This window comes from Labrus mixtus, chromosome 6 (genome assembly GCF_963584025.1).
Source record: "Labrus mixtus chromosome 6, fLabMix1.1, whole genome shotgun sequence".
NCBI classification, from domain to species: domain Eukaryota; kingdom Metazoa; phylum Chordata; class Actinopteri; order Labriformes; family Labridae; genus Labrus; species Labrus mixtus.
In genome coordinates this window covers 20,080,925-20,100,102 of record NC_083617.1, presented here as the reverse complement: position 1 = coordinate 20,100,102, position 19,178 = coordinate 20,080,925, and the positions used below count along the sequence as shown (strand labels likewise).

General features: G+C 40.8%; 1 protein-coding gene across 1 annotated transcript in view; it reads right to left on the bottom strand.

The window, feature by feature from the left end:
• Positions 1–7,466: 7,466 nt before the first annotated feature.
• Positions 7,467–19,178, bottom strand: part of LOC132975683 (G-protein coupled receptor 4-like) — a 390,218-nt gene continuing 378,506 nt past the window's right edge. The window contains exon 5 of the transcript XR_009673292.1: positions 7,467–7,630. The gene's annotated coding sequence lies outside the window, so the exon portion shown is untranslated. The remainder of the gene's footprint in view (positions 7,631–19,178) is intronic.

The window sequence follows — 19,178 nt, the reverse complement described above, 5'->3', positions numbered from 1 at the left end:
TCGCGGCAACCTGGTGTCAGAAGCTACTGCGGCTACATGTTCGATATGTCCATGGAAAAGACACTTAACCCCAGTTTGCTCCTGTTGCTTCAGCGTATAAATGTGTACTAATGGGATCAGTTAATACTGATGGCCACTTTATATAGCAGCTTCTGCAATCAGCATGTGGTTGGGTGTGAATGGGAAGGTGTAACCTGAGATGTAAAACACACAATAAGTATAGACTAATGTAACAGCACTTCTTGGGTGGTGTTGATTTAATCCTGGGTTGTCTTGCCGTTAACTATAACACTAAACATACTGAATTGAATATATCTTCAGTGTGCATGACATACACAGACCGAACGCACACAAGTGATACCTCACTTGTCTTAAAGCAATATCACTCCTCCAACTGTAACCATGAGTAACCTTAAAGGCATAGTGCATCATATCAAACAGATACTCTTGCAAAGTACAAAATGTAAATATGAATGGAATTAGCATTAAAGCAAATCATGTAGATCATCTCAACCTGAGAAAAATAAAGATCTATAAAATAAAACTTCACAAAAATAAATCTCATCTCCATCTTACACTAATATGTACAGGGCTGAATAAGACAGTATAGTGCAGTGGTGAGTAGTGCAAACATGCTGAGATAACATGATAATAAATGATAAGTTGAAGCTACTGTTTTAACAAGTTATAAAGCTACCACAAAGTTATAGTCATAACACCTTATAGAAGCCTCAGAAATGCTGAGGTTTGCACACACGCCCTCTTTTTAAAATAACAACTCCAGAGGCCAGAAAGACACCACTTAAAGTAACTTGTGTTCAAGATATCATAGGCTATCACAAAACATGTTTTTCTAAAACAACATGAACCAATCCACCAATGGTGTAGTACCCAAGTCCAAGAATCCGACTGGAGCCTTTCTTTTTTTTGGTAATCATGATTGACTCGTACTTGTGCACTGATGACTCAGGCTTGGACTCTGACTCCAGCCTTTACTGAATTAGGACTTGCAAGATGGAGAGCAGAACTCTGACTTATTTACTGATAAGACTGTTCATCTTTTTGTTTGTTATTTCTTTAAAATAACCCTAATGATCTATAACGTTTTAGAAAAGGCTGCCACGTGTGTTCACCTCCACGTCTTCACGTCTTATTTAGCAACAGTTTGTGTGTCCTGGTAATGAACGGATTGCAGACATGTAACTATGGATTGGCCCACGGCTTTTAACATTTTTAAATTCTGATTAAAAATGGTTGGGTTGCAGATACCTTTGAGTTCATCAGACACCTGCAGTGATACCCCCGCAGCAGACACTATCAGTGCATCTTCCCAAGAGGGGTGAGATAAACATTTATGCACAATGCACAGCGCTGTTACTTCATTGATCATTTCAATCTCAAGACACCCTGACAGGATCGTTCAGAATCTTATATTAACAAATGAAATGTGTTTTTGACCCATCAAAAAGGCAGCAGACAATCAGTCATACAGCATAATAATTAGGAGTGAAACAGTACGCCTCCTTATAAATCCTGTTATACTGTAACATGCTAAAAGTTTATCAGTCCTATTTCAAGAGTTTCCTCTTTCCTGTGAAAGTATAACAGTTTAAAACGTTTTAGTTTTATGATTTTTGCTGAAGTGACATGCAAACATAGATACATTTACAATTTATGTTAACAGTTTTAAAGTAAATAGTTAAAGAAAGACCTTCCTCTGAAAGCTTGCACTGCTCAACATAATTTATTTATAATATTGGAATGGTAATTTGGCTCTGTGTTTTAAAAATGTCACACCCTCCAAGACAGAGCTACAGAATAAACATGAAGACTCAGTCATAATAGAAAGTTAAAGCTGAGTTTAGAAGCTTTTAACACACAATCTATGAATTAATGTGCTAAAGTGAAAAATGAAGAATATCTGGGAACTTGGCTCATACTCAACCATAAGGACTTGAACTAGGACTCAGGAAGTGGACTCGGTCTTGACGTTTGTGGGCTCGACTACAACACTGCCACCAACAATCTATCCGTAGTTACGAGGTGGAGTGCTACATACATATAGCCTACCATTTAGCTACGTCCTGGAGGCTATAATGCATTGATATTGTTGGCACTAGCCAAGAGCAGAATTGCTGCAATATCCAATAGGTGTTTCCAATAGATTGTGGTCCTCGCAAAAACCTGTAACAGGAACATCACAGTACAGTGCATGTGTGTGTCTGTTTGTGTGCGTGTGAGTGCACGTGTGTGTAGTGGAGTGATTGGGTTTAGGGATATGGAGATAGAATTGTCTCAAAAAGATTTATACATATTGAAATGATATGTATAAATATGCATACATTTATAAATATACAATTACAAATATATATCTGTCTATACACTGACTAAGTGGACTCATGTATACTGTCTAGTAGATTAAATAAAATGGCACTACAACCCACAAGAAACAGTTATCACTAGTTATTACTTACCCATCCAGTTAGTCCACTGTTCGCTTCCATGTTGTTGATCCTGCAGCAGTCATAGACGGTAAATTTGGATAAAAGCGTCTGCCAAATACCTAACCATAACCATAACCAGCGGTGGCTGCACAACACTGCCTTCTACTGGTTGTTCAGGGGAGGGTGTATTCGCATTCGAATTCCGGGGTATTTATTTGTACTGAATGTCTGAAAATTACGTCATCGAGAGAAAAGCACAAAAGCGATCCACAAATGCAGAATCCAAACACAAAGTCAAGCATATTTATTTTCAACTCTCGAAAATATATTTACAAATGCACGTTTATTTATACAAATTAGTTTATTTATTTGTTTGTCACGTTTTTATATTTGTATATTTGTATTTGTATATTTATAAATGTATGCTTATTTATACATATCATTTCAATATATATAAATCTTTTTGAGACAATTCTATCCCCATATAGGGAGGCCTCCAAGATTTTGTGCTCGGTGGACTCAGCATTCTTAATCTGTCCCTGATCCACACACTGAATTAGCCAAATATGTCCCTGTTTTGTTGCTTTATTGAAAGTTGTCATTGACATTTTACCTTTTATTTTTTCGAGAGTACAACAGTATGAGAGTACAATTAAAACAAATAGATGACAAAAAACAATCTTCAACAACAAAGAAAAACACATACTGTAGATAGATGTGATACTTCCAAGTTGCACTTTAACATTTCTAAGTTCCTCTCTTATCTGTTCAGTAGGGTTATGGGGTGGAAGACTTTTCAGCAAGCTTTATCCTGTCTTCAAAATAATGTTCACGTTATTGTTTTTTTGTATGATATGATTATTCCTCTGATTACTGTTTTACCTCCTAAATTTGTGAGGGAGATGTCTTTGGAGAGTCATTTATTTCCATAAAGGATACCCATTCTTTGATTATTAAGATATTAAAGTCAGGTTCTTGAAGTAAGGATGTGTTGAAACCCAATCGGGTGGAAGGTCCAGTAACTGATTGCATGTTTGTAGCGAGAGATACAGGAGTGTGATTGCTTATGGTGATTGTATCGATTGTGTTTTGGTGGATGTAAGGGGCAAGCAAGTTGCTGAACAAGAAAAGGTCAATTCTAGGAGAAGACAGATGAACAGAGGAGAAATACAAATATTCTCTTGCAAAAGAGTGTCATTCTCCAACTATCACCAAGTCCAATGTCAGTCATGTGCTAGTTTCTTGTGTTACCCGCAGAGCTATGAACGACTATTATAGTTTAATATTGACATCTCTGGCAATTATGATGTTAATTGATCCATTTGGTAATGTAAAGAAATCATGGTAAAAGTTTCAGTCATCATTATTGGGACCACAGATATTAGCAAACATGAATTTAATCTCCCCTCTGGTGCTGTGATATCTGTGTTATGAATCAAGGGTGTGGTTTTTATTTTATTTTATTAAATTTGTAGTATTGCAATTTCTTGGATTGAAAGTCTTTTGAGTCTGTTTGTTAGATGTGCTATTGTGTCGATTCCTGATGTTAACATTTGAAACCAAGCTGAACTACTGAACACCTACTTACATCATGCACAATAACTGATATCCTTACTTTGCATCTGAGGGATGTCTTCCAGTTTTTTTCAATGTCTGGATCCCATGTCTGATATGGCTACATTTAGCTGAGAGCATCTTACAGTGACCATTTCAGAGATTTTTTTTTTTTTTTACTTATTCTCCAGCAGACTGTATGGTCCTGCACTGACACACTCAAGGGGCCACTGGAGGGAAAACTGTCTTCAATGACATCACCCTGTGGGATATGACCTCTTGTTTTGGGTAGTGGAATGTATCACCATGGAAACACAGTTCCCAGTCACCCAGTTGGACAGTCTTTGAGATTATAAATTCCTCAATAAAAAAATTGCCCTGCAACAGTGTCACTAAAAAATCTGTTAATTTATCTTGAAGTACAGCTGTGAGGATGGCTTAATGACTCTGTCCCCTCCATCTCCAGAGGTGCAGGTGACAAAAAGAGGGAATTTCTTGATAGCTTTGTATGTATGTTTGTCTCTTGTTTCCTGTTTTATTTAGTTTTCTAACTCTGTATCTTTTTTAAGGTCATTTCCTTCCTGCCCTTCCCCCAGTGTCACCTCCATCTGTTATTACCTGATGTGTCTCCACCTCCCTTCTGTACATGTGCTGCATTCAGGTGCTCCTTGGATGGTCCCGCTTTCCGAGTTGGAAAGTCGTTCTTTCAACTTCAGTGTGGTCACATGCTTTCAGTTCGGAAAGTTGGAATGTTACAACAACAAGCAGCGTGGATGCTATGAAGAAGACGTGTTAATGTCTCTGTTACAAGTTCTATTTGAGCAAAAAGCTTATGTGCAAAACGGGAATCAATGAAAAGCATCTTTACATTAACAAAAAATATTTTGCCTGTCATTGATGATGAATATGATATTAAAGGCAGGGTTTGGTAATTTTCGAAAACTAGCATGATTTTGAAAGTAGCATTACCTTTACAATGAACCTCCACTAGATACGTGTGTACTGCGTGTCCACTCCGGTCCGTTTCGGAGAGCACAGCCGTCAGCTGGAGTGCCGAGACGAAGGAATTCCCCCGGTAGTTTAAAGCCCCAATATGTAACTTTTCAACCTGAAAATATTTGCTTGCAAGTCCGTCTAACAGCGTAATCACGTTCAACAGGGACAATGATGTCTCTCCAACGTCCACACAGCAGCTCGCTGGCTCAATACTCCACTTTGTAACTCACGCTCATCTCGCAAGAGGTACGTATTGCTTTACGGCACTAGTTTACAAGTCCTCGGAGTTAGCCGAGACTGTAAATATTAGGAGTAAGCCCGTCTCTGTACTGCTTGATGCAGGCTAAGAGGAAAAGCGCGTTGAATGATGAAGCTAGGAATAAAATAAAGAATAAAGAGAGAGTGACCGAACAAGAGACCGGACTAGAGTAAATATTGGAGAGGCTTTTACACGTTGGAGAGAGCTTCGGGGAACGGTGGGCTGTAAGTCCGATCCCGAGCTGGCACTGCTGCTGTTGAACTGGTGAGTACTCCTTATAAACTTTGTCTTATTTCATTGCATCATAGTTATCAGGTGTTTCAACACCAGAATGTCCAAATAACGTTACTGTCCCCTGATGATGAGTTAGCGACGCATGCTAACCTTATATGTCAGAGTTATTTGGGCAGACTTTGACTGATGCACGATGAGAAAAGTTGTCGACACATTAGTGGGTGGTTGAAAGCCAAGTCAGCTCATGTCTGCAGAAGTTTAGCCGGTAGCATGATAATATAGACAGCAAAGTGTCCCGGGTTCAGGTTACGATAGCTCCGGCTGCTAATTAACTGAGCAGCGCGTATGCAAAGTTTCTCATGTGTTGAAACTAATGTTCCTATACATACTCTGCACAGTTGTATCAACTAGCATAATGACTACGAACTTCATTCCAGCTTTCTAAAAAGGCGATCAGTATCATCTCCAGCATCAAATGCAACCTACAACCCTGCCAGAGTCTTACAGTCAGACCATGACAGGCATGTTTTCATGGAGTCACGTTATCTAAAAAAATACTGTCATTGAATGGTAAGATGTAATATTTGTCTTTTGATTCAGGAATGATGTTTGCTGTCCAAGGTGTTCAGCTACTGAATGAGGAAGAGGAGGAGGCTGACGTCTTGTAATCCAGGTAAATTTGATTTACATCTCGCAGATCACCTTCCAGTCATGCAAATGCTTGTATTTGTAATTATTTCCATACAAACAAATTTCCACTTTTTTTCAAACCGACAATGGCTGCATGATGCATCAATGCTATTTAGGACCATTACAAAATGTATTTGAAATGGCACACTGCATTTATATTTTGACTCTTTCTATCTCTCCAGCTGATTTTCAAGCTGAGGACTCTGCTCACCTTCATGTTATTTGGTGCAGTATGGAAGTGAGAAGTATGTCACTAACAGAGCAGGCTTTTTTCTGTCTGCCTTTTCTACCCAACAGGACAACTTCAGATTTGGAGAACTTCCAAAAGCACACCCTTATGTATGCAGAGAAGCAGTTTGGTCACAGCCCACACTGACCTTGCTTGCAGCTACTGATTACAACCACCAGAACCGCCGACTTCCTGCTTGAAAGATGATGGACACAAAATGTAAGTATTTAGTAGTACAGTTATGTAGAAAATATAAATATGAAACCACTCTAATACAAAATAATATTATTGTCCAAGGTCCTGAAGTTGCTGCAATAAAAATCAAAGAACTGAAGTGTGAACGCCTTGAAAGAGACGAGACTACGGCCATTGATGCAAAAGAGTATTAAAAGATGAACGGGCCTTCCTACAAAACAGAGTCTGGTGCTGATGATGAGCAGGCACCACCCACAGCTGAACTTTACTCACATTTCACAGGGAGAAGCTGCTCCTAAACTTTCTGCCTGCCTGTATCTACAACTGTGCATCATCAGAGCTCAGGTCCATCATAACAAAGCTCTAGGATAGTGTAGACCCCCCCCCCCCAAGCAGCTGAATGTGTAAATAAGTGCCAAAATGTGTTTTAGATTGTATTTGTGTAGAAAGTCAATGTTTGTCTAATAAAGAACTATTTTATCTTGATCTCTTTAGCTTTTCCTTCTTATTATATTATCCTATTTTATTATTAACTTTGTTGTTGTTGTTCTTCCCAATGGTGATGACGCTTGAATCTTGAAACCTTGATAATGTTTTTGGTAATATGTAAATATAAATGAGAAGGTGGAACAAAAAAATCAGTGGGCAATGCACCAAATTACTAATTGTTATAACCATTACCAGTACAGGTCAATTACAGGTAGTAAATGCAATCACAACAATAGAGTAGAAGAAAAGAATATCTGTTTTATTATGTAAACTGGTTAAAACCAAAGACTTCAAGGAACTCAACATACAAACTCAATTTGAAATGGCACAAAAATACCAAACAGCACACCCTGTAGCCAGGACACTGTACTTGGGAAAGCATCTCTGATTTTCCAGACGCTGCAGCTTTGATTCATAACTCTGTTCCCCTCTCCCAAGCAGCCATGCTATCATAACACACATTGTCTATATGCTGCAGGCCTGTGATGCTGCTCCACTCCGGGCTCCTGCTCATCACTGGTGGCGAGTTGAAGTTGAATCCTGGAATAAAAGAAGAACCGATGTTGAAAAACAAAAACCTCATACACTTATTACATATACATGGTCGCAGACTAGTTATAAAATTGCCCTAACAAGTCGGTATTATGATCCTTCTCACGTCTAATGAGAAAGCAACTATTAGATGACATAATGAACATCCTTGCAGATTATGTATAACAGATTTAGACATGACGTGAGGCTGCATCATTTCTGGTATCATCGTTGTCTCAAGTTTAGCAGCTTTACCGGGAGCAGAAAGTCAACAGTTATGTCTCCGGTTTGCAAACAAATAGATAAATATATCCATCTTACGTTGTCTCTAAAAAGTTTATAAGCTTACAAACCGATAACAAGCATGTGTACATATAGCTATTTAGCTACGGCCTATAGATATCATGGTAACAGTTGAATACATATACTCATACTAAACGTCGGACTGCAGACATCCAGGTTTTATCAAAATATGGTAATATTAGTGTACCTTTTGAGTCAACATGGTTCTTTATCTTCTCACGGTGTCTGTGCCGGCTTCCTCACCCTCTGCTTGTCAACAAATGCACGTTGTTTCAGATGGGAAGCGTAACTGTTTTACGTCAGTGCAGTTGCAGTCAGAGACCTGCTATTGGCGCCAAAGCGCACCAAAACTGAAAAGTTACATATTGGGGCTTTAACAGACTAACTTGCGTCAGCGCGAGATAATACGATGTATGTGGTGTAAAACTCTATATAACCTTATAATCACATAAACAAACACAAACGGTAATTTTTCTGAACCGCTAAAACGCAGTGTTTTATTTTGAAAATTAACCGGATGTTTTAATGTTGTTTCGGTGTCTGACTTCCCGCCCCGCTTGTTCTTTTCTGTGCTAAATTGATGCGGTGGGCTCTGGCATCCGGCAAAAATAGAAGTCCTGCGTATATGCTGCGGAGGGCACCGGACTGCCGGAGCTCAGACGGAGCTGTGATGCAGCGCAGCGGACCCAGTGGAAGCACACACATTGAATAAAGTGAAAACGTATCACCTCCGCTGCCGGAGACAGACCAGACACATTCATCTGGTGGAAGTTGGCCGTTACCTTTAGTGCTCCATCTGCACCCACCCCCTCCCCTCTGTGCTCCCTCAAAAGCCACGCCCACTTACATGCATAAGCGCTGTTGGTCCAGAAGTGGACCTCAGCTCATGCTTTGAGTGTGAGTTAGTGCACACAAGGGGTAGAGAACGAGCAGGGAGACAGGGAGGCGTGATTGGTTCATCAGATTGGTACCTGGTGGCAGACATTGGTCAAAGTTTTTACAGGCTTACAACTGCTACAGATGACGGAATTTCTTCGTTCCTTTCTCAGATCACACAACCCTCCCTTTAAAGTGGCAAGCCGTGAAGTCTTTCCTGGGTTTCTGAGTTGTTCCGACTTGAGCGAACTTGAGAGACAATAGGTAAAAACTGGGAGCGAAGGAGAAAGAGCCTAGGTGGTTGACAGGGCAGGAGACATGAAGTAGAGGGAAAATATGCAGAGTGAAATAAACAGACATAGATGTACTGATGGGAAATAAGAGCAACAGAACGAGAGGGATCATAATGGAGCAAAAGGAAGGATTGAGAGCCGAGTTGAGACGGAGAAAACGATAAGAGGAAGATTTTAAATATAAAGAAATAAAATACAAAATGTTGGGATACAGATACCAAAGCAGAACAGAAAATATATACAGTTGCAACAAAAGCAAAGAAAATAAATTTCTCACTGAGACCGACAGAGAAAAAAAAGAAGTGTGTTTGAGAGAGTGACTCAGCTATATACTTAGACCGCTCTTACATGGCAACTCTTTCCCCACTAAGTATTTTTATCTGTTTATTTAAATCACAAAAACGTCACACTTCATCTGTTGTGTAAGGTGCATGCACACTGGTCTACATAGATACAGAAGCTATATATATACACATCATGTTATAGATGTGTTTGTATCTGTGGAAGAGAAGGTGGAGGCCTGTGAGTTACAAATATTATTTGTTAAACATTTTTGTGACACCCCTGTCGCCTATAAAGAGAAATATGAACTTTTAGTGTACTTTTTTTCAAGCATGCTTCCATGCACACTTAGCTAAGGCCAACATGCTGATGCTGAGGGTGTAATGTTTACCAAGTCAAAGGTCTTAGTTTTGTGTTTTAACATGACAACAATTAAAAAAAATGCTAGAAGCAGAAAATACATGATGGCCACTCTATCAGACTTTGAAAATACATATTTAAGGTCTCTGACACTCTCACATCTCCAGAGGTTGTATTCACGCATACATATTCCTTGTGGGATTATTTCCAATCCACAACCTACTTTTATTAATTGGGCGAGTCCAACAACTGTGATGTAGCTCCTGTGATTTTATTCCCAAATTGAAAAAATAACTGAAAGGGGCTTGCACAAGACTAAGTGATTGGAAAATATATTTTAGGGGAGATGTAAAACGGAAATATTTAGTAGATATAAGGATTCATAATATAGGTTTTTTGCTGACCAATGACAACAAAACAAATATCCTGAGAACAATACTAATGTTAAGGCTACAAAATTAGGTTTTTCAATTTGTGAGGATACAGACCCAAATATGAATATTAAACAAATCTATTTTTAAAAAGAAGAAAGGCTACTTTTGAGAATCACAAACGAAGTTTCGATCCTCCGTTCATCTCAAATCTTGAACAGGATCTCAGGATGTTTCTGTGCCCTACATACACTAATGGCAGCCATCACTCCGTATCCTCACTCTGCAGGAATGCAGATCAACTTCTGAACCCACCAATTACTAACCACTGCCTCATGAATTCTCCTCTCCTTGCTTTCATTTCCCCCTTTCCAATGGGCTCTGTTTTCCCCATTTATTTTCTTAAAGCCTTTGAAGACCATAAACCTTTTTTCCTTTCAGTTTCTCTTATTCCTCCATTCTTTAGCTTTTTTTTTTTTTTAATTTCTCTACTTCTCTGAATCTTAAATTGAAATCTTCTCTGTTGCTACTTTCCATTTCTAACACCTCTTCTTTTTCATCCATCCTCCCCTCCTCTCATCTTTATTTTTTTTTTTGGTTCTCTAAGGCTCCTTCAGTAGGTTCCTGACTGACTCATCCCAGTCATCATTTCACTTTGAATGACTCATTATTCTCTCTGCATGATTTACACCAGTCACATTCAGAGAAACACTTTCATACTTGCAAGACATTCCATGGATAAGTAGTTGCATGAGCACAAAGGAGCATTAAACATAAGCAGATTTTACATCAAAGAGTTTAAAAGTTACGCCTAGGTAGGGTTTTGGAATCAGTCAACATGTTTCTTTGTGACACTTCTATCTTCAGGTTCTTGCAGATTAGCTTTTAGAAAAGTTAGTGTCTGATGCAGGTTTCATATTCCACTTATTCATCAGTATTGGATGAATAGTTATTCTAATCCCATGAAGCACCAAGCTAAATGACACGCTTCTATTAAACTAGCTGTCAGAGAGCCATTGGCTGCAGACAACAGAGACCCATGTGCAGCCCATGTTAGCTTGGTAGACCCAGGATTAGCCCCTCATCCAAACAGTGGCGCTTCTAGAGTCTGTTGGGGCCCAGGGCAAAAATAAATTGGGGGGCCATCCAACCAGAGTTCATCACTATTATGTCTACTATAACCAACGCTTACTCTTCTGCTTTTTTCCTGTTTCTTTTTTCTCTCCTATAGATGGCTAATTCCACTTCATTTTTCTTTGTTGAATTTCATTGACAAACTTTGGTTTTCACTGCAATAATGCATGCGAGGATTAGCAGGGCAACAAGAGTGAGTGCTGTCAGATTCCTACTGTCATTTCCTACTGTCTTTGTACATTTTTGGCCACTGCTTTGGTTTAAGACTGTGAGCCTTCAGGGGCCCCCTACTGGTCTGGGGCCCCAAGCAGTTGCCTACCTTTCCTGTTGACAAGAAGCGCTTCCAAAACAGCCTGCTTGAATTTAAATCGCTGCCAGTTCCACAATCTGTGAGATCGGAAGAACTAAGCAGACTGTTGACAACATGCGTACCATGTCAACTGTAAGTTCTTTTTAGGACTTCAGAGATTTAATTAGCTAAATACCTACATATGGAAAATGGCTACTATGTTAAATTAAATGTGCAAGTTGTTTCCTCTCACTATGCCACAGCAACACTAAATAATGGGTACAGAATGAATATTGAAGCAAAAAAGTTACGCCAGGGTTACTTTCTGTCACAATAACTGCTCAATGATATGGGTTTGCATGGAGGTGTTGGTTTTTTATTTAATTTCAGAGTATTTTTGTGAGTGCTGAGTTTTTTTCCCCTCCCTCCTTCCACTCTGTCCTGTTTACTCTGCTCACATGCATTGGATCTGCAATCAACACACCTGTCTGCAAACACCTACAAGAACCCTGCACCAGCACTTAGTCTCTGCCGGATCGTTGTGCCATTCTTTAGTCCATTGCATCTCACTGCCAACAAAGCCTGCCACCTAGCCACCTCCAGCCCACTGACTCACACCCCATTGAACACCTCTCCCCTGCAAGATTCTAAATAAAGGTCCTTTTGACACCTTACCTGTTGGTCTGCATTTGAATTCAGCTACACTTGTGACACTTTCCAAAGTAACTAGGTACTGTTATAATGCAGTACTCGGTTAGGAACTCAGTTATTTTTTAATCGTAGTATCTACTTAATATAACTAGTTACTTTTCAGTTTCATTTCTGGTTAAATTTTTTTTTTTTTAAGTTGTCTTTCGCTCCTATTGTGAGTGGAAGACTCGTTGGTTCCAAGATTGACCTGAGTCCAATGCCTTACTTTTGGCTTTCAGGCTGAATCTGTTAATTGGGGTAAATAATAGTTGTAAAAATCATGCAATAACGTTAGATGTTTCCTGCCCTTACAGTAAGATTTGTTCTTTGGAGTTGCCTCATGTTTAATAACAGTCACGGTTGCTTTCTCTAACACTCAGATTTTGTTCTGGCATTAATACACCCACTTGGAGACACAAACTGTAGAAATCCATCAATACTGCACAAAGTTATGAAAACAAAAATACCAGTCTCCAAGACCATTGACAGAAATTACCAACTGCTTTCATGAGATGAGATGAGATGAGATGAGATTCAACTTTATTGTCATTACACATATACAAGTATAGAGTAACGAAATGAGGTTTGGCATCTCACCAGAAGTGCAATAAGCAGAAAGTGCAAGAATCTGTGCTATGTACAGTAATTACAAAATTTACAGATGTAGACTAAAAAAAAGTGAATTATTGGGTATATATGGCTGGATTAATGGGATGCTAAAAATATAAATAAATGCTATAAATATAAGTATATTCTTCAGATTTTAATATACAGATTAAGGTGCAGTGAGCATGCTATACTAGTATACAGATAATATACAGAATATGGACATATTTTACAGGTCGATAACTTATTGAGGTGATATGAACATACTATAATACAATAATACAGGTGGATGAGAGATGTGTGTGTATGACCAGGAGGAGTGGTGGGGGGATGATGGGTGTGAGGTGAAGTGCAGGGGAAGGGGGGTCAGCGGGGGGCGGAGTTCGGGAGGGAGACAGAGTTCAGAGTTCGGGGGGCAGAGTTCAGTAGAGAGACAGCTCTGGGGAAAAAGCTGTTCCTCAGTCTGCTGGTTCTGGTCCGGAGGCTTCTGAAGCGCCTACCGGAGGGCAGGAGAGTAAACAGTCTGTGGGCAGGGTGGGAGGAGTCTTTAAGGATGCCTTGAGCTCGCCGCAGACAGCATTTTCTTTGGACATCTTCAATGGCAGGAAGTGGACACCTTGTGATGCGCTGGGCGGTTTTTACCACCCGCTGTAGCGCCTTACGGTCTGTGACAGAGCAGTTTCCATACCAGACTGTGACACTGCTGGTCAGGATGCTCTTGATCACACAGCGGTAGAAGTTCATCAGTACAGCTGAAGACAGGTGGTGTCTCTTCAGTGTCCTCAGGAAAAAGAAGCATTGATGAGCCTTCTTAGCGAGACTGGAGGTGTTAGTGGACCAGGAGAGGTCCTCCGTGATGTGGGTCCCCAGGAACTTGAAGCTGGAGACACGTTCAACAGCCATCCCGTTGATGTGAATGGGGTTGTGCGTGCTTCCTCTTCCTCTCCTGAAGTCCACGATGAGCTCCTTCATCTTGCTGGTGTTGAGGAGCAGGTTATTGTCAGCACACCAGGCGGCCAGATGCTGTACCTCCTCCCTGTAGGCTGTGTCATCGTTGTTGCTGACGAGGCCAATCACCGTCGTATCGTCCGCAAACTTGATGATGGTGTTGGATCCATGTACAGGTCTGCAGTCGTGGGTGAAGAGGGAGTAGAGGAATGGGCTCAGCACACAGCCCTGTGGTACGCCTGTGTTGAGTGTGATGGTGGTGGAGCAGGTGTGTCCTGACCTAACATACTGGGGTCTGTTGGTCAGAAAGTCCATTATCCAGTGACGGAGGGAGGTGTTGAAGCCCAGGTCTCCGAGTTTAGTGTTTAACTTGGAGAGGATGACAGTGTTGAATGCTGAGCTAAAATCAGCAAACAGCATTCGTGCGTATGTGTTGTTATTGTCCAGATGTGTGAGCACAGAGTGCAGCGCGGTGGAAACTGCATCCTCTGTACTCCTATTGCTGCGGTAGGCAAACTGGTATGGGTCCAGTGTGGGTGGGAGGCAGTTTTTCAGGTGTGCTAGGACCAGTCGCTCAAAGCACTTCATTATGATGGGTGTGAGTGCTACAGGGCGGTAGTCATTCAGGCCTGTCGGGCTGGAGTGTTTCGGCACTGGGACAATGGAGGTGGCTTTGAAGCATGCTGGCACAGCTGCTTGGGCGAGGGACAGGTTGAAGATGTCCGTAAAAACCCCAGTGAGCTGCTCCGCACATGCTCTAAGCACGCGCCCGGGGGTGCCGTCTGGACCAGCAGCTTTTCGAGCGTTGATCCGGCTCAGTGCAGCGTGGACGTCTGTGGAGGTGAGTGAGAGGGGCTGGTTGTCTGCAGGAGGTCTGGTCGTGGTCTGTGTCTCCCTGTTGTCTCTATCGACACGAGAATAAAAGTGATTTAGCTCGTTCAGGAAGGAGACATCTGTGGTTATGTGGGGTGGAGTTGCTGGGTTTATAATCACTGATGGCCTGGATGCCCTGCCACATGCGTCTGGGGTCGGAGTTGGAGAAGTGTTCCTCTACCTTCAGCTTGTAGCAGTGCTCGGCCTTGATGATGCCCCTCCTCAGGTTTGCCCTGGATACGCTGTAGGCCATTGCGTCATCTGATCTGAAGGCGGTGTTGCGGGCCTTCAGCAGGAGCCGCACCTCCTTGTTCATCCATGGCTTCTGATTTGGGTACGTGGTGATCTGCTTCCATGTTGTAACACTGTCGATGGTGGTATTGATATAATCCAGCACAGAAGAAGTGTAGGTGTCAATGTCTGTGTGAGAGCCCCAGGTAGCCTGAGAAGCAAACATACTCCAGTCTGTGTGATGGAACTTGTCCTGAAGTACAGAGTCTGTCCCCGCTGGCCACACTTTAATCGTTGTCACTGATGGCGTCACACGTTGGATGAGTGTGTCCCAGGTGGGGGAGGGGGATCGTGGTGTAGGCTCCTGCGATGTTTGTGTAAACATGATCCAGGAGCCAGGATCCAGTCCAAGACCATTGACAGAAATTACCAACTGCTTTCATCCACTGCATCATCTTTGAGACTGTGTAGAAATGACTTCTATCTGAGAAACATCCGCAGCAACAGATTTCTCAGTATCTACTCAGTATCTAATATTCTTGTAAACCATCCCTTGGCCAGAATATCACCTGCAGATCTACTGGGTACAATCTGTGCCACACCTCTTTAAATTTAACCTTGTTTTGAATCCAATATTGCCAAATGTTTCTGATGATTGCCCCACCCTCTGAAGGAAACGTGCGGCATCTGAACAGCAGCTGAGCCACAGTTGAGCAAATGGGGATTATTTTCAGGGTGTAATGGGTACCAGCGCATTGGGTTCCCTCAACATGGCACCACAGATATGCTCCTGGGTAGTAGGGCGGGGTAGACAGATAACAGAGGAGGAATTAGACATCCACACTGACAAATGGCTTTTAAGCAAGACATGAAACTTCTTAAAGCTGTTGCCTAACTTTCAAAGGAGGATAGTGACTCACCAACAATGAGTGAATTCCTATTTTTTCAAACACACTTGTTTTTAAGGTTTTGCTATTATAGTCCTACCACATCCAGAGTTGGCATTGGCTTTAGGTAGCAAAAATGATAAATAAGTCAGTTTTGGGACTTTAGAATCCTTCACAGATTGACAATGTGGAGTTGCCTGATAATAGTGTCTTCAAAAGAACACACTTAAACGGGTTAAGATAGCCCCCCATGTACAGAGGCCAAATACCCTCGTTGCAGCAGCCGTTGCATCTTGTCTAAGCTGCAAGTCATCCCACACCCTCTCCTTCCCCTATTTCCTGTCTCTCTTTGGCTGTGCTATCCAATAAAGGCAAAATGGGCCTCACGTAATAGAATAAGGGACGATTCAAAATGCCCTGCAGGACCCTATTTTATACCAACATATATATAATGTTCACCGTTACTGTTTCTCTCCTAGATCTATTTTTGGTATCCTTGAGGCAAGCACAGATTAACCACGGTGCAAGACCTCTCCAACTGTTGCATCCGGCCTTTGCTTTTTCTCTCCTTTTAAATATTATACACAAAAAAACTGTCTGTATGTGTGCTGCAAAATGTATTAATTATTTCAAAGTTACATTACTTAAAAGTAAGAAAGTTTTATGATTGCTTTGTTGTTGTCCCTGTATGATTATGATGACAGTGAGTCAGGTGACCATGGAAACTGGACAGCGCCAACACCAATCGTAGCTTAATTCTCCTCAAAGCAGAAAATGGATAAGAAAGATGAAGTGGTGGAGCAGCAAAAATTGGGGAGAAATTAAAAAAGGATAACAGAGATGAAATACAGAAAATAATTTCAATTATAGATACAGACACCAAAAAACCTGGAAGTCTGTATTGTCTGACAGTTATTATAACTATATGAGGCTATCTTTGGCAAAGACAATTGCCCATGACAAATCCGCACTGATCTGCAGAAAACCATTACTTTAAGCCATTAAAAATGTAGCTTTTTTCATGAAATATATTCCAGGCAAAAGCCTCAGAAAAGCTTGGTAATGACAGGTTAAAGCTACTGTTTGAAAAACAGGTTGAAGCTACTACAAAGTCACGGTCACAACCCTGTATATAAGCCATCACAGGCATGCTCAGAAATACAGAGGTTAAACCACACGTCTCTCAAATGTCAAGTAGGAATCTATAGCACATAAAACATACAAAATAAAATAAAAAACTTGAATCAATCAACCATCTTATTTATTCACCGCAGCATTAACCCAGTAAAAAGGTTAAATAGTTGTTTTCATAAATAAAAATAGTAAGAATTCATAAATTTGTTAAAAATATAAATAAGTCTAAAGTGGTTAAAATACATTTGTCATTGTTCACTTGTGTGTTTGTGACTGAAGAATCTCAATCCATAATGCATTGATATTGTTGCGGTCGTCAAAGGGAGTAATGCTGCAAACATGTTGTGTGACAGATGATATCAACAGTTGTTGTTATCAAGGTTGTATCACATAGTTCAGTGAGTGCGTGTGTGTGTGTGTGTGTGTGTGTGTGTGTTTACGTGTGTAAAGCAAAGGGGTGGGGCCCCCAAAGTTGCCTTTCCTGAGCTTAAATCCCTTAGAATTCATTTCTTTCACCAAAGTTCTGAAAAGTTACGTCTGGGGATGTTGATAGCCTAGCGGTTATGTTACACGCCCCATGTACAGAGGCTATAGTCCTCATCACAGCGGCTGTGGGTTCAAATCCAACCTCAACCCTTTGCTGCATGTCATCCCCCACTCTCTCCTTCCAGCATGCCCTGTCTCTCTTCAGCTGAGCTATCCAAAAGAAACGTTACTTAAAACAAAAATAAAAGTCACTTCCACATTTGTTAGCTGACAGTTAAAGTTTATTGTTGTTGTTTGTCCGTTTTCTTGGAATTTTTTCGGCACAATGTGTATCTCATCACAGTATCATTGTACTGTTGCACATTCATTTCAATCAGTTCAAGTCCTAACATATATTTTAACTTTTTTTTTTTTTTTTTAGTTGTGTGTATATACGGTGCAAGTCATACCTCAACCAGAATCATAACTCCTAATCCTAAATCCAGCACATCCTATTGCTGTAATAGGATATGACTGCAGCTCCTTCAAAGCTGATGAATTAATCTGGTATGGCACTGACCTCACTGCAGGGGAGTTTCACATGACGGACAGGCATTTCTCTTTAGTAGTGTATACAGCACTTTATAATACTGATCATTATTAGCCTTCACCTCCTCCCCCTCTCCATCTTTAACCTTGAACCGAGGATCAACAGTAATCCCTCTGAAGCTGCTGTTTGGTGTCTGCGAGCCTTTCCTCACCACACCGCCTCTAACACCCCGTTACTGCGCCCACGCCACCTGTTTATGGCGAGCAGTTGGAATTCTTGTGGACATATACCCGTGAAAACACACACACTCTCAGACACATACACACGCACTAACACAATGTGTTGCCCCTCTGCCTGTTTTTAGGGGCAGCAACGTTTTAAATATGAAAGCCAGTTTCATTACTGATTATCATAGATTCCCTAGAAAAAGGAGGTAGTTATATACGCACATCATGTAGACGCAGGGCAGTTCAAAAACAGCAGACTGTGTCATGATTTGGTCTTGTTTGGTTTTGGGTGTTGGCATTTGGGTTTCCATGTTTTGATTTCTCCTGTTTATCCTAGTGTTGCTTGCTTCCCTTGTGTGTTTTTGTCCTAATGTTTCATAGTTTAGTCTTTAGTGTGTTATTTTGTAACTTCGTACCCTAGTGTTTCTTTATGTTCTAGTGTGATTTTGTTAATTTCTTGAGTTCTGTGTGTCTTTAGTGTTTCATGACTTAGTTTGTAGTTCTCCTCAGTGTTTCTTGTATTTTATTCCTGCCTCTGTGTGATTGCCCTGATTGTCCTCACCTGTGTCTTGTTAGTCTCTCCTGTCTGATTACCCCATGTCTATTTAGTCTCTGTGTTTCTTCCCCTCTGGGTCAGTTGTATGTCGGTGTTGTTTGTTGTTGTCCATGTCCTATGCCAGACCACTGCTTACTTGTGTTTCAAGTATGTTTCCTGTGTTTTTTTAAATAAGTTTTTGTTTTGCCTTTGGCCTTTTTGTTTATTAAATATATTTAGTTAATTCTGCACGTGGGTCCAGTTCCTTGTTTTCCCCCTGAACGTGACAGACTGAAGAAAAATAAATGCCTGCCCTGCACACTTGCTCAAATGCCACAGAAAGTTTTTATCGCTTCCAAATCACAATGTTTCAACCAGAGGTCTTCTCCAGGTGATCATTTTTGAGGCCCAACTGTTGTGATTTGGATGAAATAAAAAGTTTTTGTTGCATTTGAGCAAGTGTGCGGGGATATCTTCTTCCTTATCCTGAATTTCCCCAGAAT